At 41.4% G+C, this 27,638-nt stretch overlaps 1 protein-coding gene across 6 annotated transcripts in view; it reads left to right on the forward strand.

Annotated features, from left to right (window-relative positions):
- Positions 1 to 27,638, forward strand: part of DPYD (dihydropyrimidine dehydrogenase) — a 538,621-nt gene that overhangs the window by 183,143 nt on the left and 327,840 nt on the right. The window lies entirely within an intron of this gene.

A 27,638-nucleotide genomic window follows, 5' to 3' on the forward strand; every position in this document is an offset into this window, starting at 1 on the left:
CTCTGGGGCTGTGGAAGTATGAAACGGTGTTGGCTTTGGCAATGGCTGCTGTGTTATATTAGGGACAGAGTTAATAAAACCTGAATCAATATGTTCTAGTACAATTATCACATTCCTAAGGAGCACTTTATTTAATAGATGTCACTAATTTAGTCAAGATCTCAATATGATCATTAAGTAACAAAATCCTTAGGGGACTTATTTATGCTAAATTAATGTCAGCAGATTGCAGGATCAACATTATCTTTAAAAACACACACACACACTCACGGAACATACTGCTTTTTTTTTGGTAGCCCTTCCCTTAATGTTTACTACAGTAAGTGAGTTGATAGTAGTATACATAATTTAAAAACCACAAAATTGTAATTTTAAGGGCTGTACACTATTATTTTTGTGTGGTCTGTTCTGCCTGCCCATGTGCTTTTCAAGCTTCTGGTTCAAGAGTTTAGCTCTGTCTGCAGATAGAGAAAGCAGAGATTAAGCATTTGGTAAACTAGTTAGTTGGATTCAGTAGACTAAAGGTGATTTGGCAGTATTTTTTTAAGGGTATAATCCAATTATTACACTTGTACCCATGTTAAAGCCTTTGATCTAGTGCAGGCATAAGCAAACTCAGCCCTCCAGATGTTTTGGGACTACAACTCCCACCATCCCTGACCACTGGTCCTGTTAGCTAGGGATGATGGAAGTTGTAGTTCCAAAACATCTGGAGGGCCGAATTTGCCTGTGCCTGATCTAGTGGATATCTCTACTTGTGGAAGAACAGGGAAGCCAGTTTTTGCCAATTCCTTTCAGTTCCCACAACCTGCTCCAAAGACTTGAGGAACCCTCCTGAATAGGGTGGAAGAAGATATGAGGAGCTTCAGGGGCAAGGGTGAATCTGCAAAAATGCCTTCCCTTTTTTTTTTCTATTAGTGGAAGTGTCTGCTGGATCAAAAGCCTTTCCATGAATGCAAAGGCACCCACTGGATCCCATCCATTATTCTTAATATTGTGCTTATGCATGCAGATCTCAGGTATTATCTGAAAGAGGCATTTTCCCTGCACAGGAATAACTCTTCTGTGGCGATGCTAGCTATAACACTTGTATGCATCATTTAAAAACAAAGTAAGCTGTTTTTATGCACGTTCTGTGCAAATTTGTTGAATTGGAACTGGAACTGGAACTCATAGGGTTAGTCAGCAAAGATTTTGATTGAGTGACAGCCCTAGCTGGAAGGAATTCCCCTCTGTGCAAAAGTTATAATATGTCATAGGGATACGTCATGTCCCTGCATTGTATCCCCTGCGTCTTGTTCCTCTCCTGCAAATTCCATGCACCTGTCATTAAGACAAGGTAGAAGGAATCTCCCAAAACCATCATGACAAAAGCATCATTAATTGACTACCTAGAAAGAGAGAGCAGGGCTGTTTTGACATTAATGACTCACATGTCTACGCACATTGAGATTTGATGATGGTGATGGTGATGATGATGGGGTATTATTTATACCCCACCTATCTGGCTTGGTTTCCCATTTGGCATCATCCTCAGATGATTCACTTCCAGTATCCACCATACATAGAAAGCAATGCCCAGATCAAGAGATCTGTGGTTATCTTACATGTGGTTATCTTTCCCTATCTTTCAAATGGCTGTTGGATTTTCCAGTTTGGTTAGCTTCTATTATTATTATTATTATTATTATTATTATTATTATTATTATTATCATACCACCCTATACCTAGGGGTCTCAGGGCAGTAAAATAAAGTTATAAAACCACAAAATACATAATACAAATAAAAACAACAACCCAATAGCCCCACCACCACACAAAAAACCCAACACATTTTAACAGGGCATAGGATGTGAATCAGATCAACCAAAGGCCTGGTTAAAAAGGAATATTTTTGCCTGGTGACTAAAGGTGTATAGTGAAGGCGCCAGGTGAACTTCCCTGGGGAGAGAATTTCACAGACGGGGGGCCACTGGAGAGGAGGCCCATTCTTGTGTTGCCACCCTCCGAACCTCTTGAGGAGGAGGCACATGAAGAAGGGCCTCAGATTATGATTTCAGGGTCTGGGTGGTTTCATACGAAAAGAGGCAGTCCTTTAAGTATTGTGGTCCTGAGCTGGTTAAGGCTTTATAGGTCAAAACCAGCACTTTGAATACATGCGGTGAGCAGATTGGGGAAGGAGTAGGAAGGAAGCATAAATATGTTGAAGTTCCTCTGATCTTAGCAGATGTTGAGGTATATGGGCAACATCACAGGCACACATTTTCTATACTCCAAAATTGCTTCTTTTCCTTGAAGGTGGCCTAGATGTCAACCTTAGAAACAATAAGTGTTACTGAAAATTAGGGATAATAAATAATAACCTCTCTGGTTATGCTTTTCATTTTCTTAAAAATATATATTTAGCATACGTCACCAAGACCCCTTTTTTGGGGCTGTCTCGATATGCTACAAAAAAATTGCCCGGCATTTAAACAATGGCTTTCCAAGTGGAATGCATGTTTATCTGCTAAAAAATTGTGAATGTGCAACCAAATCCCTCCCCAGCATACGCTCAGCAAATTGAGTATGCAGAGCCAAGAGTGGTATGAGACTTAATGCTCTTTATTGATCTAGACGTTGCCTAAGTGAACATAATAAGAAACAAGTTGCCCAACTGTTCTTTTTTCCTTGTTATTGATTACAAGAGTGGTAATTCTTAGTACAGCAACAACTGTTGTTCTCCATCTGGGTATTCAGTATAATAAGCTTTCCAGGTTTGTTCTCTCATGTGATTATACTACAGGCCATTGTGATTTATATAATCCTAAATCCTCTCATTGTTTGAGACCTTCCACGCGTAGGAATTTCCATGGGGTCATATTTCTTGATAATTGTACATGAGGCAACGTGCCAGGTTACCGTCCCTCTTGATTTAATCCATCTGACAAACCATGTACCCTTCATTCTTCATCCCACCCTTGACTCAGGGAGGGGGGAAATCCCAGAAGTTAGGTGGGAATACATAAAGAGCTTTGGTTGTCTCTGTAACCGAGAGCTAGGCTAAACTATCAGCAATCTTTCCTCTGTTCTGAGATTACTCGGCTAGGCACAGCTGGGATTTTGTGAGGTGTACAGACAAGAAATAATGTCTGCGAGGGGAAGAGAGAAATCAAGAGCTCCTTTCCTTTTGACCTGCTGTGTTAATACTGATCTCATAGTGGAATGTACATAAGAAGTTGCCTTATGCTCTGTCAAACCATTGAACCCACCTCTCCTATTATTGTCTCCTCTGAATGACAGCAACTCTCCAGAGATTCAGGAAGAAGTTCTTTCCCCGGTTCCACTACCCGAATTTTATACATGCAAAACAGGTGGTTTCTCTCTGAGCTATAGCTGTTCTCACTCACGCTGCCTTTATGATGAATCCATTCCATGATCATAGCCTGCATTTAAGACTGCCTTGAGTAGCTGCCATTCTTTTACATTTGCAAAACAGCAGTTGTTTTCACTAGTGAAAATGGGGTGACTGTGGTGAGAATAATGGATTGAACTGATGAGTTTCCCAGTTTGAATTTCCCCAGCATCAATTCCTGCCCCCCATAGTTGGCATTAATGAGGACTTCTGTCCAGTTAGGTATGAAAGTGCATTGTGGACAGGTTCCTGCAGCAACAAAATATACTTATCCAATTATTCTATTAAAAAAAAAATCCAAACAAACCAAAGGTCTGAGACCAGAATTAAGGTGACTCAACCTCCAAAAAGTCAGGAAATAGGAAACAAAAGTTGGTACTTTAACAGTTGCATTAAGTGAGCCATTGTGGTGTTGTGCTATGCTATAAATGTTTCTTGCTTACAACTTCTGTTCCATGAACCTTCACTTTTACATGGTCTCAAATCCACATGGGGAGGATGGAATGCCTGTAGCCAGCAAGGTTGTTGTCCTAGTCCTTTGTTGCATTAAGAAACATGTGAGCTTTATTGCTAGAGGAATCCTACTGTGAGTTTGTCAATGCCTGTTTGTTGCTTACTCCAGTTGCTGCCAGTGTGATTGGTACAGCCACCACGCATGTGTTTTCTAGTACTAGTATGATTGATGATGGTGCTGGTAATGAAAAATATCAAAGCAAGTTTTGAAGACAACCCACCAGTTTCATAGAGTTGAAAGGCAACAAGAAAGGGTGTATCTTGGCAGTGTAGAGGTGGTGAATTGTACCGATTTTGAGGAGCAGTGTGTAGCTTAGTTGTTTATATTCCAGTGCCTTTGCAGAGCACTTGCCTCTTCCCCATTCCATATATCCTGGCACTGGAAGGATGCAATTTGAAGCAAAGAATTGGTGTACCGTAAGAAGATGCTTATGCTTAAACCTGAATTCTTTCAAACTGCAGTGACATACAACCCCAGATGTCTTGCAGCATAGCTGCTGCTTGAAACATAAAGATAAAGGGTAAAGGGACCCCTGACTATTAGGTCCAGTAGTGGGGTTGCGGCGCTCATCTTGCTTTATTGGCCGACGGAACCAGCGTACAGCTTCCGGGTCATGTGGCCAGCATGACTAAGCCGCTTCTGGCGAATAAGAGCAGCACACAGAAACGCCATTACCTTCCCGCCGGCGTGGTACCTATTTATCTACTTGCACTTTGAAGTGCTTTCAAACTGCTAGGTTGGCAGGAGCAGGGACCAAGCAACGGGAGCTCACCCTGTCACGGGGATTCGAACTGCCGACCTTCTGATCAGCAAGCCCTAGGCTCTGTGGTTTAACCCACAGCACCACCCTGCTTGAAACATGGCAGCACGTAAATGCCCCCTTCAGCGCCGATCGTGTTGCAGTTCCAGATCCAGGACAAGAGACTTGGGACAATCCTGCTATTCCTTCTTACTAAGGTAAAGGTAAAGGTAAAGGTACCCCTGCCCGTACGGGCCAGTCTTGACAGACTCTGGGGTTGTGCGCCCATCTCACTTAAGAGGCCAGGGGCCAGCGCTGTCCGGAGACACTTCCGGGTCACGTGGCCAGCGTGACATCGCTGCTCTGGCGAGCCAGAGCCGCACACGGAAACGCCGTTTACCTTCCCGCTGGTAAGCGGTCCCTATTTATCTACTTGCACCCGGAGGTGCTTTCGAACTGCTAGGTTGGCAGGCGCTGGGACCGAGCAGCGGGAGCGCACCCCGCCGCAGGGATTCGAACCGCCGACCTTTCGATCGGCAAGTCCTAGGTGCTGAGGCTTTAACCCACAGCGCCACCTGCGTCCCGGCACCCTTCTTACTAAAGTGCCCCACTAAAAGCCTGTTCTAGAGTGGGCCCAACATAAGGGTGGCCAGTGGTGCTAGAATAATTATTTTCAAAACCAAAATCCCCCTTGGGGTGAGAACGAGCTTGCAGATGCAATAAGGGGAAGGCCAGGGTTATGACATGTGAGCTGCAAACGATTCTGTCCTGTATGTACCACTACCATGGTAAAAAAGAATTCTGGAAGTCTGGAAGCAGGGAAAGAAGTGAGTGTGTGATTTTCATCATTTTAGTGCATGTGAGGGATGTGTGTGTGTGAGGAGTGAGCGAGAGAGGCGGACAGTATATGCAGACTCTGTGTGAGAGAGGTTCCTGTATTATATATATGTGTGCTTGTGTAAGGGAGTTTGTGAGTTAGCAATAAACACCCCCTTTTGCTTTGAACACACTTGCTACTAGCATGTGACCATTGGACGAATGGTCTACAGTGAATGCTTATGTCATCATTGACGTAAAGGATATGTTAAGATGACCAGAGAGTGATTTGCTGTGAACAGCCATTTGCTCCAGGGTAGTTTTCATGCCCTTGGACATGAAAGTGGTTGACCACAGAGTGCTGGAAATGGACAATGTATGGAAATTGAACTGCAGCTGTGTGGGTGGGTAAGCCTGGTTTTCTCTTCCCAGTGCTTTTCATTTCTCTTTCCCCTGCTTTCTCCCTCTCTCATTCCATTTGGACCCTATCCTGAAATCTGCAGCTGCTTTCTTTCATTGGGTTACATTTTTTCTTATATTCATTTACACTGGAGAGTGAAATAGAGGTGGTGGTTGTGTTGGTTGTTGATGTCACCATGGTCCAGGCAAATGAGATCCCAAACACAGGGAGCTGATTTTTCTACCGGCTGGAGATCACAACTGCTTTTTCCTTTTGCAAACTTGTTTTCCATTGTGTTGGGGGTGTTTCAGTTGTCAGAAGGTCAGAATTCCCACCAGCCCTCATCTCATATAATGGGCATTGCTCTATGTGGTGAGACATTCACATCCAATAGTGTGTAGTGGCCAGTCCTTTTTCTCTCTCTGGAAAAACAGGTGCCATGAAGTTGGTATAGTAACTGTCACACTTTTTAACCAAAAGAGAGAGAGGTGTCTGTACTCAATATGATATTGTTGCAGTAAGCACCACACTTTTTAACAATACCCCCTGAAAAAAGCACTGGTAGTGGGAAACTTTAATCATCCCACTATTAAGAACTGAACAAAATCCTCAATTGTTTGCTGCTTGTAGTGGCTTTCTGTGCAGATAAAGCCACTACAGGAAATTTTTGTAGCTGTCAGGTAACAACTATACAATGTGCCCTGGCACTACCTGCTTTAAGGAATCACCTGCTTTTAATCTTTGTTACCCTAAAAGCTTCTGTTATGATTAATTGCACCTAATTGGTGTTTTTAAACAAGCAAATGCTGGAACCTAAAATATATGGCTTGGAGACCCTGATTTCAAAACGACATTTGTAGGCATTCACTCTTAGCTACATGTTTCTTGTGTGTAATTGCCGTTACTTTCATTATCAGTTATTAAAGGAAAATGCCACAAACTTTAGAAATTAATCAATAAAGTAGGGTGTGTGTGTGTGTGTGTGTGTGTGTGTGTGTGTATGAGTGAAATACAACATTCAGTGATAATAAATGCCACGGGAGCCGCAGAACCTAGTTAAAATAACATCACTCCTCACATACCCCAGAAACAATCAATTATGGCTAGCTCCTTCATTTCTATAATTAATTTTGAATTCCAGTTGGTTTTCCTTCCATCCCTCCTTCCTTCCTTCGTTCTTCAGACATAGAAGGACCATTGTGCTGCCTGAAGCCCAGTGTGTCTATATTTCAAAATGATTGATTGTGGGAGACATTGGCATTGAACTACATTGGGATGATTTCCTTTACTTAAAAGCAGAAATATTTTCCTGGTTTTTTAAACACACAAACTCACACATACACACACACTCCACTAATTGGGCAATTAAACTTCCCAGAAACTTTTATTCTGCTTAAACATCAAAGCTTTCCCTTGAGCATTTCTAGATTGACCAGGACTCTCCCTTAATTGTTCAGCTTTGCAGGGAAATGAGATACTGATGGGAGCAGGCCATTCTGAGCTGTACCACCATAGCTATGTATTTCTTTCAAAGAAGACCACAGGCCAGCTTTGCAGCTGATTAGATGACAGACACAATACTTATATCCACAATAACAACAATTAGACGGGCATTTCATGGAGTTCCTGGCTGCTCACTTTTTTAAAAAAATGGCTTTGCAGTTGTTTTCATGAATTATCTTCTTTTGTGGGTCACCATAAGCCCTATCCATGTGCTACTCATGTGTAGGGCATAAGTGTGTAGAGAGTATACATGTTTTCTACACATTTTTCACTCAGGGAACTTCACCTCAAAATGGAAGCTCAAATTTCAAAGGACACCTGTGTTTCAGTTCCCATTTTGTTTCCACACGTGCAACTCAGGTTACATTTGCATTAAAATATGAACCAAATGGCTCTCCCGTCTTTATGCAAAACAAAGGTAACTGTGGGTGTTAACACATTTCAGAATTAATCTATGTCTGTCGGAGTAGGAAGAAGTTAATACCGTTCATTTGAATTTGGTTACCTGGAGGTCTGAGGAGAGCAATGAGGTAGCAGTTCCTCTTGGGATAAACTGTGACTCCGCAAAGAGACTCCTAACTCTTTCCATTTCTCTTGTTCTGTAGAACTTGCACGACCGCAACCATTCTGTGCTAGCGGTTTTTATCAGAGCCACATTCCTGCAGCACTTGACTATTGCAAAAGACCATTGAAGAGGAAGCGTGGAGCAGAGCTGGAAAGGGGCTAAGGGCAATAAAAGGAAGCCAGGCTGATGAATATTCTAAGTGAGTTTCAGGAGCTCCTTTTGCCTAGAGAAGTGCTGGAATTCTCATTGCTCGAGACATTCACAGCTTAAGTCTTTGCAGGAATGGTTACATTTGCAAGGGGTGAATGCAGTTATCGGGGAGCTTTTTGCAACTCTAAATTGTGAGATGCTTTCATGGGGGTTCGGCTGGCTTTGTCAGGCCCATTATTTCTTCCCTCTGTATATAGCTGTGATGTTGCTATAGCACCTGTTACTCCTTTCTTAGCTGCCTAGAGGTCTTGTGTGGCAGCGAATCCTATTGTGTCCTAGGTAGCCCTTTTTAAATGAATGCACAGACAACATTCTCCCCCTTCCCTCCTGCTCAAATGCTATATAATTTTCCGTAGCTGAAGGTTACAGAACTATATCGGAAAGAGCAAATCAAACCATTCATGGAAAGATCCTCTCTGTAATTGCATTTGTTCAGCGCTAATTAACATACCATTGGAAACAATAGTGTCATCAGATAATCTCATTGATCGTTACCAAATTGGGCAGGAAAAGAGAAATTAAAAGTCTGAGCATTGGTGCACTTTATTTTATTTTTTTTTATGTCGCAAGATTGATTTATTCCCTTATCCCTAAAAAGTAAGTAATCACCTAGTGCCAATTATTATCTTCTGATTAACTATGCAGTGCCACCTGGTGTGCAGATGGGAAGAATATTACATATCAAGGGCTCTGTTCACACCCACCCACATGCATTAAAAACCTATGTGACAAAAAGTGAACAGATGTTCATTTTGCTTGTGATGCAGAAAGAGATTGTGCCTCTTGCTCCTGATTAATAAACTAAATTTGGAAGATATTTTCTGCATATGGACTTCTCTTTTTTTTTTTTTTTTTTTTTTTTTGACCAGAGACCAGCACAAGTATTTTAGGAATACATATACACACATAATTTCTAATGCCAATTTTGTCGTCTCATTATTACTGTACATTCCAGCCTCCACCATCCCTTCTAAACCTCCCTACTGAGTTTCTCACCTCCCATAAGGAGAGTGGGAGGGTAGGATCATCTGAAGCATTTTTTACTTCTTCTCTGCCCAATATGGCTACATTTTCTGCTAAATAAATAAATAAATAAATAAGACCGAGAAAGAAAGAGGAAGCGATGGCTACATTCTGCAGGGGGCACTATTTGAGATTCTCCAGGAAGAGAGATATCTCTGAGCAATAATATGAGGAGCATGCAGAATGGGGGGCCACTGTGCGTCTGGGCTCTTTTCATGGCAATCTTGCTTTATTTTCCTGCCAAACTGATTATTCAATAGATTGCACTAAAGCATTTTCTTTTAAAGCAACAACAAAGCTTTTGTTTGGGCAGCATTTTAACCCTAGATTCCCTCCCCCCATTTAAATTAATCATGGAGAATTTGGTTTGAAGTGTACATGTGACTGGATCCGTCTGCTAAAAGTTCCAACACTGAGATGTTGAGCTGGTTCAGACTTAACACGAAACCAGTCTTCTGTAACTGGTGCTCTCCGGATGTGTAGGACTCCAACTCTCATCAGCCTCAAACAGCATGGCAGTGGTCAGGGATAATGGGAGTTGTGGTCCGAAACATTGTTTCATGCTATGTGTATGAACTATAATAATAAACAGTGAAACTTCTTTCTACTACAGTGGTACCTTGGGTTACATACGCTTCAGGTTACATACGTTTCAGGTTACAGACTCCGCTAACCCAGAAATAGTACCTCGAGTTAAGAACTTTGCTGCTGTGAACTGCCCTGAAACTTATGGTTAAAGGGATGTGGGTGGCACTGTGGTCTAAACCACTAACCCTCTTGGGCTTGCTGATCGGAAGGTTGGCAGTTCGAATTCCTGCGACGGGGTGAGTTCCCTTGCTCTGTCCCGGCTCCTGCCAACCTAGCAGTTCGAAAGCATGCCAGTCCTGCTGTGGTGGGAAGGTAAATGGTGTTTCCCTGTGTTCTGGTTTCCATCATGGTGTTCTGTTGCACCAGAAGCAGTTTAGTCATGCTGGCCACATGACCTGGAAAGCTGTCTGTGGACAAATGCCGGCTCCCTCGGCCTGAAAGTGAGATGAGCGCCGCAACCCCACAGTCGCCTTAGACTGGACTTAACCATCCAGGGATCCTTTACTTTTACCTTTTTTGAACCTTTACTACTACTACTACTACTACTAATAATAATAATAATTTCCATCAGAGCTGCACTTTGCTTATGCAGACTCAGACCAGTAGTCCATCAGTCACGGGATTGCCTACCCTGGCTGGAAATGACTCTCCATGGTTTCAGGAAGGAGACCTTCCTAACTTTACCTGGAGATGACAGAGAATAAAGCAGCATAGCCTTTACAGTGGTACCTCGGGTTACATACGCTTCAGGTTACAGACTCCACTAACCCAGAAATAGTACCCCGGGTTAAGAGCTATGCTTCAGGATGAGAACAGAAATTGTGCTCCGGCGGCGCGGCAGCAGTGGATATCCCATTAGCTAAAGTGGTGCTTCAGGTTAAGAACAGTTTGGGGTTAAGAACGGACCTCTGGAACGAATTAAGTACTTCACCCGAGGTACCACTGTACATGCATCCCTTCCCTTCCCTTCTCCCATGCAGTTCGCAGAAGGACCTCTACAGCATTTCATTTCAGTTTCAAAGCTACTTTGTGCTACATACTCATCAGATATTGCCATTTCACAAAGTTCTGTTTTGTTATTTGGGTTATATGGATAAAATCTACTAAAAACTTTTAAAAAATAGATTTTATTTTTTAAAAAAGAACATTGGCCAATTTCTGAGCAAGCCAACTTCAAAACATGGATTATGTGCTCTGTGAAGTTAGTTTGCTTAACTAACTAGAAGGGAGGCAGGTTTGGTTTGTCGTAGGTTGTGCCTGTAGCACTAATCTATATTTTAGCATTGCTTCTGAACTGGGCCTCTTTGGAGGCAAGGGAGAGAAGGCAAAGCCCCATGATCAAGCTAAACAATGAGGATGCAGGTGATAGTCTTTGATCTGGAGCATTTTGAAAGATGACAGTGATTCGGCCTGGATGGAAGACTGTCCATTAACATAATTGTTGTGTTTCATTTCTGTCTGTAAAGTGCATGCAGTGTACCAGCAGAAAGGAGAAGTGTTGTCTTGAATTGGGACTAGACAACAAAATTCTTAATGCGGCAAGTTCTGCGGTATCTTTGCAGAAGGAATTATGATTTCTTTTTTTTGTGACAAATCATGGAGATGTTTCATTTTTCTTAGGAGTTCTGTCACATACATAGGTCAATGAAGTTTTTCACACCTAGGATAAAAAGGATTAGCACCCTTTCATGGAGTGGAGAGACTGCCCACTCTCTGCTGCCAACAGAGTTCCCAGTTGCAGATGCTCACCCTGGTGATGTTAGTTTCTGACAGAGCCAAATAAGTGCTGGAACCACTCACTGAAATGTCAGTAATGTTGGCATTCTAAAATAAATGACAATTCTGTTCTTAAATAATGTGTATAAAATTTCACATGAAGCAGCGGATAATCTTACGGCTGTGTAATGGAGCTGGGGGGAGCACAGTGATTCCTTTATTATGCTATACCTAAATGTTACAACCACTTGCCATCATGAGCATTCTTGGGTCTAGCAAGCCGATCCCTAAGCTACTCCATCCACTTGGTCCCCAAGCCAAAAGGCCCAAACAGGCCCACTCCAAATGTATTGCTGCAAAGAGTGTTTCTATTTTGGGGTCTTAATGTGCCATGGAGTTTAGTTCATTTGACCCGGTACAGCTGAGGATGCTCTACCACTGAGCCACAGTTTCCTGCTTCCAGACAATTTTATTTTAATGTTGTGCTACCTTATTGCATATGAGCCATGACAAAATACAAAATTTAAATAATGGCTCCTGAAATGCATGCTCATTTTCCCCCTCCATTTTCCCCGCCCCCTGAGGCAGCTCCTGGATTCTGAAACTCTACTGAAAAAAAATGGGGGGAGGAGATGCACCAAAATCTCTTGATATCTGGTGCCAATTACTGGCGGGTGTCTTCCATGCTAAGGAATAAAAGGTTCCAAGCAATTTTCCCATGTAGAAATGTATTTTTATAAATACTTTTTCTTAAAACACAAATATTTTATTATTTAAATAATTCAACATTAATACATACATATTACGAATATACAAACATACATTTCATACAATCCTTAAAAATATTCATACATACCTACACTCAATCCCACAGATACTTCCTTTTCCCACCACCATCCCTCACCCCTCACCCCGCCCTTGTGTTAGACTTCCAGTCTACTCAATTGCAATTTCTTTCCACTTCTATTACTTTCTTTCACACACTTTTAAACCAATTTTCTACTTCTTTTTCTGTTATACATTGTTATCCATCTTATTTAGTATTTCAGTATTTATAACGGATCTTGTTTATTCTAATAGGAGTTCTGATTTTTCAATATGATTTTGCAAGTATCCTTTAAACAGCTTCCAGTCCTTGTCTATCTTCTCTTTTGAGATCCTTCCAATTTCTCCCATTTTTTTGGATATATTGTAATACTCCAATAATTTGGCAAGCTACTCTGTTTTTGTTGGTATAATACCACTTTTCCAATTTTCCGCAATCAATAGCCTTGTGGCTACTGTTGCATATAAATATAATGTCTTGTCTTCTTCCTTTAGACTTCCTGGTACTATTCCCAATAGAAAACCTTCTGATGTTTTCCTACAATCATTTCCCCCCTATAAGTTCTTATTGCCTGCCCAGTAAGGGGTGTAGCTGTTTTGACACATTAAAAGAAATCTCAAATATATGAAGGAGATTTTAGGAATGTGTCAAAGGGTTGTCTGGGAAATCCTCTAGGAAGACAGTTTGCTATAGCTTATCCCGCTTGTCTAGTTCTCAATTGATAATCCTGTTGTAGAAGGGCCAAGCTCATGTCAGACTTAATTTAAACCAATTGAGGTTAATTATTTCAGTAGCCAGCACAGCTAGTCTTGACTTGGTGCCCCAACGTGCTTGAACCATTTGTCCCTTCGATTTTCCTTTTCTTGGATGTCTTAACTAGGGCTGAGCCAAAACTATTTTGGCATCTCTTTCTTCCAGTGATATTTTGCCAATGCTTGGGTGGGGGAGAATCACCTATTCATCTGCCATTTCTCTTCATTGGCTGTGTTGACATCTTGTAGGCAAATCTGATTGGCTGTGGTGCCATCCCATTGAGTGTGTGACCATCATTTAACAGGAAGCTTCACTGCATTCTTGGTGGACTTTATATGCCAAATCTGATTGGCATAATCATCCTTTGATGTAATTCCATTCAGTACGTGATCTCCAGTCAGCTGGGATCATCAATGTGACTCATTCAAGGGGAAGAAAAAAACAATGAACACAATTGAGGAGAAGTATGACATCATCATCATCATGTATTATTTTTACCCTGCCTTTCTGGCTGGGTTTCCCCAGCCACTCTGGGTGGCTTCCAACAAAATATTAAAAGACAGTAGTCCGTCAAACATTTAAAGCTTCCCTAAACAGGACTGCCTTCAGATGTCTTCTAAAAGTCTGGTCGTTGTTGTTGAGCATTAGCAATGGATGATGGCCCTAAGTCAGCTTAGGGACATGGGTGGCGCTGTGGGTTAAACCACAGAGCCTAGGACTTGCCGATCAGAAGGTCAGCAGTTTGAATCCCTGCAACGGGGTGAGCTCCCGTTGCTCAGTCCCTGCTCCTGCCCACCTAAGCAGTTCGAAAGCATGTCAAACTGCAAGTAGATAAATAGGTATTGCTCTGGCGGGAAGGTAAACGGCATTTCCGTGCGCTGCTCTGGTTCACCAGAAGTGGCTTAGTCATTCTGGCCACATGACCCGGAAGCTGTACGCCGGCTCCCTCGGCCAATATAGTGAGATGAGCGCCGCATCCCCTGAGTCGGTCACAACTGGACCTAATGGTCAGGAGTCCCTTTACCTTTACCTTTACCTTTAAGTCAGCTTAATAAAGGGGGATATTCTCAGAATCTAAGAAGTCTTAAAGAAAACATTCTATTGCACTTTGGAGTAAAAAAAAGTTCAGTGGGACAAGGATTTGCACAGACATGGCTTTAGACTCGAGTATTTTAGGGAACATTTAAAGGCAGCAAAGAAAGATCTCGTTTTGCTTAGTTTCAATTCTGTCTTTGCTTGCACCAGATAACTACTAGGTTTCATGATGCAACAGGATTTTTATTTTTATTTTCAACAATGCACGAGTTCCTTGTTATTTTCCTTTGTGCCTATAAGTGAAGGCTAAAAGGAGGAAACACTGTTTTTATAGATATAATTTTAAAACCGCAATATCACTTTTTTTTAAGGGCATTACTTAGCCAACACTTCCACACTGTTATAGAACAAGCTTTCAGAAGCTGCTATGCACCATTATTTGCTTCCTAGCTTCAGATCCAAAAAAGAAAACAGCATTGCTTTTCTCTCTCTTGTCAAGGCTATTTATTTCTTGGGTCAATGTGGAGAAGGAAAGCCGTGAAGAATGGACACTTTACACAGTGATCCTAAACACATTACATGAAAGATTGTTTTGCTAAAATCAATGGGACTTATTGCCACATAATGTGTTTAGGATCATGATGTTAGTCACTTAATTAAACATTCCTTTTTGAGTGTACTCTATAGCAATATAAATTATCTGGAGAATGGTTTAGGAGCAAGAATAACATGCACATAAAGCTATTTTTTCCCTGATGGCGATAGGTGATGCATTTTATGTGTTTTGTTGTGCCATGTTGGACAAATCCATCATAAATAGTTCTTTGTGCGGATGACATTGATCTACATTACTGCACCATAAATTCATCCTGTAATTTGGAACAGTTGACTTTCTGGCCCAGTACTTGAATAGAAAGGCTCTTGTAAGCCATGCCTGAGCTGTCTTGTGTAATATGTACCATAATTTCTAGGGAGTTTTACGGGAACGTCTGCACCCTTACTAGATGGGTTTTGTGTTGTATGTACAATATCTGTACACTTCACAGGAAGATTTAAGGGAGAGAACTGTTAGAAAACTGGAAGGAAAAGAATATGCATGCCAGATAATAAAACCACATATTCACCTAATAATAAAATGGCTGGCTACATCACAAGAGAAAATATTTTCAGAGTCTGTTGTCCTTGGCAGCGGTTTCTATTAAAAAGACTTCATTGTCTATTGTCTATTCATTTCCACATGTATACTGAGTGGCATTAAATTGATACATAACATTTGAACAGTTGGCATTCTAATTTCCTAGGTATTGCCAGACATACTCCTCCTTTCTGTAATTTAAATTGATTTTAGGCAATGTGTCTATGCCAGAGGAAGAACTGTAACATAGGCCATAATGGAAAATTATAAATAAGTTTCAGTGGCTCAATACTGTACTCGTTCAAAGACCTTCCTAATTAATGGCCTTTTCCTGATTAGAGTTTAATGGGGGGAAATCAGTGATAACAATTTAATGGTCAAAAAGATGTGGTCTATTAGTCTTTAAAGCCACTGTTTATCAAACAATTTTTGGCCTAAGTCAAAAGTTGGATATTTTTTGGTATAAATTAAATAATAACTTTTTGGTTTCATTTCCTGTATACTAAATAATAACAGCAGGGTCTCTTTGGTCATGGAATCTTTGCTTCTGTAAAAATATTAAGGATTTCTTGTTGCATTAAAAAGGGGAAATATAAGGTCTTTGATCAGGGGCAAATATTCTGTTGTCTGTAGTAGTAACAGATGGTATACAAATGTTTTGCCATTACTGAAGCTAGGAGGTCATGCTCATTTCTGTCAATCCCAGGAAGCCAAGGACTGGTTGAGACAAAAGGAGAGGTAAGACTGAAGGTCAGGTCTCTTTGTTACCCAGACCAGCACTTCCCCATTGCCCGTGGCCTTCTCCTCATGTCTTTTTGCTTTTTTTAACTTTAAAACTGTTTATTCAGGCTGCCCACAATGGCTAGCAAGGGGTCTTATAGCAACTGAACACCTTGAATGCACATAGAGGATGTCCCCTGGAAGAGACAGATCTTGATGATGTTCAGCTGCTCCCAGGGGGAATTGTATGGGGTGAGGGGACATGGCTGTCCTCAAGGTTTACAAAATATCCGTGCCTTGCATTTGTGCCCCCAAACATGGCGCTCATCCTGTCCTTTTGATGCCAACGGCAATGCGTGTCTCATGTGTGGACTGCTTGTAGCAACATGCAAGTAGGCTTGTATTACAGCCATTGTGCAACCCAGTAGATACCATAAACATCAAATTTTAATATCAAAAATATTTATTCTCAAAACCCGCCAAAAGAAAAGAAAAGTTGGGTACGAAAAATTGAGCTTTTTGGTTATATAATTCTTCAGAACAAAGAGGGGTTTTGCTCGTTATCCAACTTGACTCCTTGTGTGATAGAAAATGAAGCATTATGAGGAAAGATCAAAACAACGTATTACTAGAAGAACTATTTCCTATTCAGGGGACAGTTTCCAATACTCAAATAATTTCTGTCTACTGTTACTCTTAAGACAAAAAATAAATAAAAATGCTGTATCTGATAGCCCTTTGTTCACATACATTTCTGTGTTCTCCAAAGAACTGTCTTCATAAGACTCTATCATGTGTACCATACTATTTTCTGAAATGAAGTTTTAATAATTTATCCAAAATGAAAAAAAGGAAAGATTTATATTGCATAGCTTCTGCTCGGAGAACTATTTCACACTTTGAAACAAAACAATATATCTTTGAGTTGCTTTGTTTATGGATTTGCAATTTCTTTAAAGAATGGCCTACCTAAGGAGGCCTGAACATAATATTTATGCATTTCTGCTGTGACTTAGAGCTCCAACTAAGATTATGTGTGTGAATTTAATTGTAGCATAAAACATAAGAATTACACCCTTATAAAACACTTGTGTGGTTAAAGAAAACCCACCAAAATGCAGCACACATTAAGGGATTCCATGTTTCAAATGAGTATCCAGTAATAAAGAAAGGTCGTGGGGCTAGCCAGTGAATAAAAGTCAGAACTGAGAATGAAGTGCCTTCCCTGTTTAGGACTGGGCATTGATAGAAACTGATAATGTTTGATTAATGAGAGGCAGCTTTGCAGTGGGTGAAAACATCTGTAAGAAATGATTTATTATTTCAAGGGTATTGGGAGCTTGCCGTATCTTGCAGATTTAACTATGTGTGCCTGAATAAAATAAATGAGATGCAACATGTGAAAAATGAAAACACATTACTTGCAAAGGATGTGTCACAAGCAGGGTATTTTCGTTCAAGTGCACTTTGTCATGGGGATTTTTTAATGTGGTTCTGAATACAAATCATTTAACTGGTTCATAAAATCAACTCAGTTGGAATTCTTGCATCTATCATCCAAGACAGAAATGAGGGTTAAACTTAATGTGCTGTAACTTTCCTTAAATGTTCATGTTTTTATTGTGTTCAGCTATTGAAATGACACATATCGGGCAAAAGAAGGGGAAAAAATAGTGATGAGAGAACTGCCTTCTTATTTCAAAACGAAAATGTAAACTGCACTGATTAACTTCATGAACACCAGGAAAAAATGCTGCACCCTACAAACCCCGACTCTTCTGCAACCTTTATCATGATGATAATTTATAACATAATCCCTGCTGCTGCCTAAACCCATCCTATCTGCCCTTCTCTTGTAAGGAACATCTTTCTTCTCCATCTGGTATCTGGGCTGATGACCTTTTACTCCATTTCTGCAAAGTCAACTGAGGACAGCTGTCTACTCAACAAGAGTAGATGAGAGAGACAATGGTGCATAGACACTAGGCTCCACTCCCTACCTGGATTCTTCCGGGAAATGCAGATTATTTTGAGACAGGTGCAAAATATATACACCTGATGACTTTGGACAAGACCTAGAAGAGTCATGGGGAAAGGAAGCATAGGTTCATGTTTCAGTTGCAACATCCAAAGCTGTGGCAGGCACTTCTCCCTTTTTTTAAAAAAAATAAGAATTTGATTCTATATTCTAAAAATGAAGACGACTTCAGATTTCATGTGGCACAGGGTTTTAACCTTGCTTTTGGATATATTTTTACTTTCTTGCTGAGAGATCAGGACCTGTTCCTTAATTATATAAGTGATAGAACAGGGTTTTCTCCCCCTGACTGTATTTGCATATTGGTACCGTATTTACTCTCATAATATAACACGATTTAAATGAGCAGAGTAAGAATTGCAGAGCAAGGGAGCTTAATTTGCAATACAGTCAGGAATTGTGTGCTGAGAATGATAATATTTTGTGCCTGTTATTTTTGAATCTTGGCAGCATCACTAAATAAAACAGGAGCAAGCACTTTACTAATTTAAAGTGCAAAACCTGCAGAAAGGGTTCTAATTTTGGTTCTCCTTTCCTGAACCTGTGGAATAAATTTGCCCAGAAAACCTATGGAATCTTTCAGCTGACTCAAGCTTTCACCAAGTTGCTCATGTATGCTTAGTTAATATATTATTTGAAATCAAGAGCCCCAGAAGTTTTAATGTATGGTTTTCACTTCTAGTTGCACTGCATCATGGAATTTGTGATCTTACAGCTACCTAAATACAGGATTTCTACTCTATGACTGTGATTGATGAGATTGCTCTAGGTGCTTTTCTGCAAGTCTGTGCACGCTGTAAGAATGCTTAATTTTTTGAGGTGTGATAGTAATGCAAAATTGTGGGTTGGGGTGAATTCGTTCCATGGTGCATGTCAATATTGTTGCCGTTCTGTTCAAAGCAAGGAATTGCAATACTTCATCAAACTTCAGTTTTTGTAGCTGTTGGTGGAATATTTAATTTAAATTTCTAGTTTCTTGAGCGCATTGGAAATATTCTGGTCAGATACTTAGAGCAGGGGTAGACAGATGTTGTTGGACTTGAATCAGTCGGCATGGCCAATGGTCAGGAATCATGGAAGTAATGGCCCATCTGCCACCATATTGGCTCTCTTTGACTTAGAGGATGATATACATAAATTGCAGACATTTTATCTGGCTAATAAAGAAGAAAAGCCTTACACAATTATGATCCACCATCAGAAATACCCTAAATATCGATGTTGATCAAAATATAAGGGATCTTGTATATACTTTTACCAGGCTTCATAGTGGGATGGATTTGTCTAAATATGAATCTGGAAGTTTATATTAAATGTTTCAAAAATATGAAGTAGGACTATGGGCATTTAGGGAAGTTGTTGTCTTAATGGATTTTCATTTACTTACCTGAGTTCTTTTGTTGTTGCTGCTTCTTCTAGCTGGAGTTTAGTCGCTCCACCCAAGATTCCCGACATTTTTCTTTACCTGGAAGTAAAATTAATGCAGGCACAAATATCAGTCACATTAACCATTTTTTTTTTTTTGGGGGGGGGAATAACTGGCTTTCTACATATAATTTATAAAATCAAATCAGGCCTGTGTCTGGTCATCATGTTGTAGCACTCCAAGACTCTTGCATCCCAAGGGGAGATCCTCATGGGCCTAGCCAGGACTTTTGTTAGGGGAGGCAGAACTAACGTGATTGGTCAGTTCATTAAGTATTTTTATTGATTTACTTGATCATGGTAGGGCAGCTACCCCCCCCCCGGCTATGCCCATGAAGATCTGTATACAATATCATATATTCTTCCTATCCCTCTAGCCCAGGCATGCCCAAACTTGGCCCTCCAACTCTTTGAGGACTACAACTCCCACCATCCCTAGCTAACAGGACCAGTGGTCAAGGATGATAGGAATTGTAGTCCCAAAACAGCTGGAGGGCCAAGTTTGGCCATGCCTGCCCTAGCCCGTTCCATAAAAGCAGACTCACCCAGTCTACTCAAAGATCATGGTTGTCTGGATGCTCCACTGCAACATTAATTTACAAGTGGAAGCCTGGTCTTTAGCTACCCTGTACAGATCTGGACTCAAGGAAAACACAAATGTCAGAAGTTTGTTACCCTCATCTTTGAGGGCCTAGTTTGGAAGCTCCAGCTGGTATAGAATGAATGCAGTGGCCAGACTGCTGATGGATTTACATGTCTAGCAATACATAACACCATTCTTAAAACATCTGCACTGACAACCCATCGGCTTCCAACTCAGGTTCAAAGTCCTTGTATTAATTTACAAAGCTCTGAACAAGATAGGCCCATGTTACCTTAGGGATCTGAATCCTTGTATCCCAACTCAATCACCTAGATCATCTACAGGAGTTTAGTTGCTAATCCCCCATGTTAATGAAATTATTCTGATATGGACACAAAATTGAGCTTTTAGTGACATTGGGCAAGTACTAGGGAACATTCTTCCAATACAGATTCAGCAAACACCTGCTGTTTTTAACCTTTAAATGTCTCCTGAAAACATTTCTAGGCTGCCAAGCTTAGGCAGGCAATTAAGAAAACATCTTTCTGTCAATACAAAATGGGTGACACCTGGCTTGAGAGCAGTACATGTGAAAAGGATCTAGGAGTCTTGGTTGACCACAAACTTGACATGAGCCAACAGTGTGACGTGGCAGCTAAAAAAGCCAATGCAATTCTGGGCTGCATCAATAGGAGTATTGCATCTAGATCAAGGGAAGTAATAGTGCCACTGTATTCTGCTCTGGTCAGACCTCACCTGGAGTACTGTGTCCAGTTCTGGGCACCACAGTTCAAGAAGGACACTGACAAACTGGAACATGTCCAGAGGAGGGCAACCAAAATGGTCAAAGGCCTGGAAACGATGCCTTATGAGGAACGGCTAAGGGAGCTGGGCATGTTTAGCCTGGAGAAGAGGAGGTTAAGGGGTGATATGATAGCCATGTTCAAATATATAAAAGGATGTCACATAGAGGAGGGAGAAAGGTTGTTTTCTGCTGCTCCAGAGAAGCGGACATGGAGCAATGGTTCCAAACTACAAGAAAGAAGATTCCACCTAAACATTAGGAAGAACTTCCTGACAGTAAGAGCTGTTCGACAGTGGAATTTGCTGCCAAGGAGTGTGGTGGAGTCTCCTTCTTTGGAGGTCTTTAAGCAGAGGCTTGACAACCATATGTCAGGAGTGCTCTGATGGTGTTTCCTGCTTGGCAGGGGGTTGGACTCGATGGCCCTTGTGGTCTCTTCCAACTCTATGATTCTATGATTCTAATTATTAGTGAATTATCCCTGGTTTAAATTTTTATGGGATTTTTTTTTAAATTGTATGGCTATGAGTGTTGGAATTTCTTTAATGAAATTGGAGTGTGCAGTGTTTTTTGTAAATAAATAAGGAAAGCAAGATTATGAGTATGCTGAATGGAGGCATTTTTTTTTCTCAATTAACGGCTTTGGTCAGATTGGCTTCTGTTTTGTCTGCTTTTACATTATTTTTCTTGTTTTCTTCTACAACAGCAAAAAGGTGTTTTATCTGTTGCCCTTTGCAATTGAGAAAACGTCTTAACCCCCCTCCAATAAAAGCATTTGATTTCTTTTATCACAGATGTTGCGCATAGTTACGCTCTAGCAGGAAACTGTGATTACCTTCCAAAAGTGTCCCGGAACCCTAAATAGGAGAGAGAAGTGACTTCCAACCCCCAAGCTCATCAGATATGTTAGTGTCATGTCATGCCAACTACCATGCTTTGGGATTATCTCTGTAACAGATGTAAACCTAGAGAACATATGGAAGAACAGCTGCACGCTAATGTCCTATGGGCTTCAGCAGTATCTTGACCCTTGTAAATTTTGGAAAGAGAAGAATTAGGTAGTTAGAGTTTATGGGTATACTGCTGTGCAGTCACTCCTGTAATGTATAATTGAAGAAACATGTTGAAGGTGCTGGAAGCAAAGACTAGCTGGGGGAGATCCTTATGCATCTGTTGCCTCTATTCTGGGGGGACTAAATGTTATCACTTAGCAGGCAACTCAGTATCTTGGCAAGCATATATTAGCAGATGTCTACATGTCAGCGTCTTGGTTTAGGGTCTTTGAGACCTGTAATATTCCACCAGCGCTCTACCTTGCCTTAGGATCAAAGCTTTTTCTTTCTTTCAGCTTCTTTGCCTCTCATAAGAGAATGTAAAGAAATGGATTTCATACCATCATTCATCTGTAAAGAGGTCATGGGAAGATTATGACCATAATAAGAAAACTGGGAGGGGGTGAACATTACAATGCATTGATCAAGGCTTTAAATAACTCTTCTTAAAGGACTTCTTCTAAGGCCAGTAGTGTAAGTTGTTACTGTTCATGTTATGAAACACTTAAACAAATAAATCTGAAATAAAGAATTGCCTGTTCACCAGGTTACGCTTCACACAAGTTAAAGGCTATTGCAGTTTCTGATGGTAATGTTTTTAGAGTGAACAGAACCCGCTTCTCTGTTTCACCCTGAAATGCTGGGAGCAGCAGCTGCTGTTAAACCCTTCAGAGAGAGAGAACTGGTAAATATATTCTTGCAGGATGGCAACTGGTTTTCTCACTCCCTCCCACAGCAAGAGAAGATATAAGAAAACACATTGTGTGGGCGTGTTGGCCAGGGCTGATTTTATTTCTGATGACTGAAGCAGTCTAAAATACTGTCTACATATTACAATCCCTGCCACCCCCAATATTTGTTAGTAACTCACTTTTGTTATATGGAAATTTCAAAAAAAAAGGATAGGGGGTAGGGCTCCTTGATGCTTCTTTTGGCACTTGTTGGATGGGTGTTTGCAGATATTTCCAGTCTAGGATGGTTCTTACTTTTGCATTCATGTGAGCTATATAATGTGACCTAGCAGCTGCAGTACAGGGTAGAGTGGTACCTCTGGTTACGTACTTAATTCATCCGGAGGTCCGTTCTTAACCAGAAACTCTTCTTAGCCTGAAGCACCACTTTAGCTAATGGGGCCTCCTGCTGCCGCCGCACCGCTGCTACGCAATTTCTGTTCTCATCCTGAAGCAAAGTTCTTAACCTGAGGTACTATTTCTGGGTTAGCGGAGTCTATAATCTGAGATGTATGTAACCTGAAGCATATGTAACCCGAGGTACCACTGTACTGGGAACAAGGTTTAAATTGCTTGGCTGATCATGAGCATTAGGAAGACATTGCGTTGCATTTTCCATTTTGGTAATAAAGCTCTTGTGTCTAGGAGAAATCAGCCATCCTAATGAAATCAGGCTCCTTGATCCTTGTATGTGTGTACATCAACACAAAAAACATATGTACATTTCTAAGCCCTCTATGTCCTCAGTCTCGTATGCTACAACCAGTTAGGGGGTTCTTGCAAGTAGGGCAGTAGCGCTCCTCAGGCCCACTGGTCACGAACAGCTGAGCTGAACCCTTTTACTCTCATGTAAATTGCCTTACAAATATGTAACACAGACCCAAGATAGTTAGATACATAGAAAGATAAATCCTAAGATATGCACCAAATCAGTAAATTTCAGGTGTCTGAAATAGTTTCCAATGCTGCCTTCCCTTTCCTAACCAACCTTAGACTGGTGTAACTCTAAGAATGTTTTAAGCACTTGCTTCGTGGACAGCACCCCTCTTATAGTGTGAGACACAGATCTCAGTTGCATGATAATCCAAAAGCTAAAGGGAAATGCCCAAAAAGCACATCCCAACCTTTCACAATTTAATCATTTCAAGTTTGGGGCAGGAGGAGTTGGGTGGACAACAGGGTCAGCATCCTTTCAGAGAGGATCTTGGAGGTTCACTCAGTTTAGTGTTTAGGCAGGAACCAGAACTTGACACCTTGCTAAGCCAGGGAAATACCTGGAGCAATGTGTGAACTTGAGGAAGGTTCTCTTTTCCTCCTTGCCAGAAAGCAGGAAAACATCTTGCTTGTCCAGTCCCATCGCTCAGGGCCTGAAATTTGGGAACGATTGTGCCTGTCCCACTCTCCAAAAGGAGGGTAGAAGGGGGTGTAATAGGGGTTGAGACAACATCTCAATTTCTGCCTTGCTTTCAATCGCCCACTTGGTCTCCTGGTTTAAGCCATGTAGTGGTTTTTTGAATGCAACCTTCATATTAATCAAGCCCAGGCCCCTTTTTCTGCAAGTGGAAGTCGGGACACTGAAGGTGCCGTCACACTAAGATAACATCACTTGATGGCCTCAGAGTTTGAGCAGGATGATATAGGGGAAGGCAGTTAGGTAAACAAATCATAGGTAAATAGATTCTAGGCTAGGGGGAGAGGGGATAGAGACAGAGACAGACTTTGGGAAGTTCCATAGTCTTGGAACCATTACTGGAAAAGGCCTTCCTATTGGTTGCCATTGGTTATACTTCCATCAGTGGCAGAACACAGAGCAGAGTATCCTCTGGTTTCTATGTTCATGTGGCAGACTATCTTTTACATACTCTGATCTTAAACCATTGATGTTCTAAGGTTGAATTGTGCTTGTAAACAAGACCTATTATTAAAAATACCAGCAATTATGTGGACCATACCTTCTTATTGGCATCTCCCAGTAGGGAGAAATACAAAACAGAATAGTGAATAGCAATTCCTTAGCAACTGAACATTTTAGCCTATGTTATCATTCTCTTCAAAGTGTTTTGTAAATTGGTGATACCTTTTATTGGATTTGAAATGTGTTGCATACTTTGGAACACCTAAAAGTGTTGCATACTTTGGAACTCTTCAAAACTCCTTCATAAGGCGTAGGTGTCCAAAATGAAATGAAAATGGAGTACATTACTTGCTAACAAGGACTTAATGTACATCCTTTTATTTTCATTTAATGCATTAGGCAGTTGGTTAACTGGTCTATTGGAAGAACAGAAGATATTTTCTGGGCACTTCATAATCATTTGTGGACTATTAATTTTATTCAGTGGAAACGTTTTGAAACTGTGTTCCATCCCTAATTCTATGTTGGTTTCACAGAACCCTTTGTTAAGGCAATCAGTGATTAAGGTGTGTGATTGTGTGTGTGTGTGTGTGTGTTTGCACTTCCCTTCCCTACTGAAATTTCATATATATCTATATATAAATTTCAACAGGGAATGGAAGTGCATATGTCCCAGAATGACTAATTATCATTACATGCATTTATCATTAAGTAAACATCACGCAGGACAGCCAGATTGTTTACTTAAACTGCATAATACCAGGGAATGGGAGATAGCTCTAGAACACAGGATTATGTTGCCGGAATGGCACTATTTATTAAGCTATGATAACGCTAATGTTCCTCTTTGATGTATAGCATGTGCGACTTCAGCTGAACTTGTAGAGAGCCTTAAGGATGTTTCATTGAACATTTAGTATGGCAGCAAGCCAGAATACATTTAGCCTAAGCCCAGATGACAGGTTGGTAATGAGGTAGTGATTGATGACCACTGCTTCCTTATGAAAACCTGCCTGATATGCTGGGAGGGGGGGAGGAATGCATTGCCAGCTCTTTTCATTCCACTTCCTCTCATATTAGTTATTCTTACCGGAGAAGAGGTACACAGGCTTGTGCTTAAGCACTCTTCCCTTGATTGTAGTCAAGTGGCAGGCCTGGATTTTATTTTATTTTAACAGCACCATCCTATGGCTATATTTGTGTACAAATTGGGTCTTAATTTCCAGGGTGGTGGTGGTTGTTAATTATTATTTTACTATATAAAAAGATTGCAATTATGAACCCGGTAAAAAGTAAACCCTATAACACCCTATCTGGGTTCTGCAATCTTGCAGGATCTCTGAGTCTACTTTCGCGTCCCTTGAAAATGATTTTCTTTGTTTCATCCCAAATAAGAAATTTGATCCAAAGGTTATTTCAGATAATCAGATTGAGTGTGTGGGGTAGGGATGGGGGTCTTTGGGGGATGTTTTTTAACCATCTTAATTTTTTAAAAAGGAACTTTCCTTATACTGTAATTTATTTGGATTGCTCATTTCCTTTGCCAACCATTGTACAGTGGTGCCTCGCAAGACGAAATTAATCCGTTCCGTGAAGCTCTTCGTATAGTGGTTTTTTCATCTTGCGAAGCATGCCCATTGACAGCTTAGCGGATTAGCGCTATTAGTGGTTTAGCGGCTTTTAGCGATCAGCTGTTAAGCGGCTTAGCGGCTTAGGAAAAGGGGGGGGAAGGGGAAAAAACCCGCAGGAACTCGCAAGACATTTTCGTCTTGCGAAGCAAGCCCATAGGGAAATTCATTTTGCGAAGTGCCTCCAAAACGGAAAACCCTTTCGTCTAGTGGGTTTTCCGTCTTGCGAGGCGTTCGTCTTGCGGGGCACCACTGTATACAATAAATAGCTTTCCGCCTTGTAGAATATATTTCGTTTTAAACGATAGGCTGACCTTTAGTATTTTTGTGGCCATTCCAGTTATACGCTTTGCCATTTTTGGTCTTACTGTAGATATCCAGCCCATCCTATGTGGTGGCTTCAACTCTTTGGCTGGTACGCCACGTTACATCAAAAAGGGGGTGCTAAACCTCAGACTTGGGGCCCAAATCCAGCCCTTCAGACTTCTCTGTCTAGGTCTCAGGATCCCACCCCCACCCCCAAAGACTTCACCTCCTGCCTAGTCGCACTCCTCTCCAGCCTTCTTTCGCACCTCCCTTGAATGCTTTTGCCTGGCTTTGCCATGTGTCCTTGACCTCTCATAATGGACTCAGCTATACAGCTGCAAATAAAAGGTTTTAAGTGTGTTTTAAGAGCAATATATAATGTGACACTAGATGGCGATGGTGAGCATTATGGAAAATTCAATGTATTTTTTTAAAAAAAAACAACAACACAACAAGCATTTTCAGAACGTTTGCGTGGACAGGCAGAGTCCCCGGATCCCGAGTGGTCCCCCCCGTCATGTGGAATAACGACTCTAGACAACGTGCTATGGGATTAAATTGGCCACAACTTTATTAAATTTCAAATGTGGGTAGACCTTGGCTCAGGCATTGGGCGTTCTCCCTCCCTAGTCCCCAGCCGGGGACCTAGGGAGCATCAGGGTTATCCAGTGTGTGGGGGGGGGATAGGCTGGCTCTGGAGAACATATATTCAAGCAGAGATAGCCGCCCCCGTTACGCCGCCGCAGGGGAGAGCAATGACGACCTTTCGGCGTACGGCCAAAGCCTCCCTTCAAAAACCCCTTTAACGGGGAACCCTGGTATCGCCGCCGCAAAGAGGAAGATGGACTAAAGGATTCCTCCCAAGGCCTGATACCGCCAAAGTTGTGACGTTTTGCTACGGGAAAGGCGAAACCTGCCAATGCAGGGAAATTCCTTTCCGGCCCTTCAACAGCGACCTTATCGTAGCAGCGCCCGCATACCTGTGGAGAAAGGTTAACCTGCAAAACCTATGAAGAAAAGATAACCTGCAAAAGAAAGCATTAACTGAGGGTGGGTAGGGTGGGAGAAGCTCTGGAGCCAAGTGAGGATTAACAATTAAGATCCACCCTCTATTGTGTGGGCAGGTAATCCCTCCCCCTACCTGGCCTGGTTTCCCTGGCAACGCTTCCCCCAGGTGGGATTGGACAACTCACTGGGGTAGGCGGGGACCTCCAGGTATCCCACCTGAGGGAAGGCAAAGCCTATGCTGATGGGGCCACTCCAGATCCAGGGCTGTACGCG

Source organism: Podarcis cretensis (genome assembly GCF_951804945.1).
Source record: "Podarcis cretensis genome assembly, chromosome: 6".
In the NCBI taxonomy this organism is placed as follows: domain Eukaryota; kingdom Metazoa; phylum Chordata; class Lepidosauria; order Squamata; family Lacertidae; genus Podarcis; species Podarcis cretensis.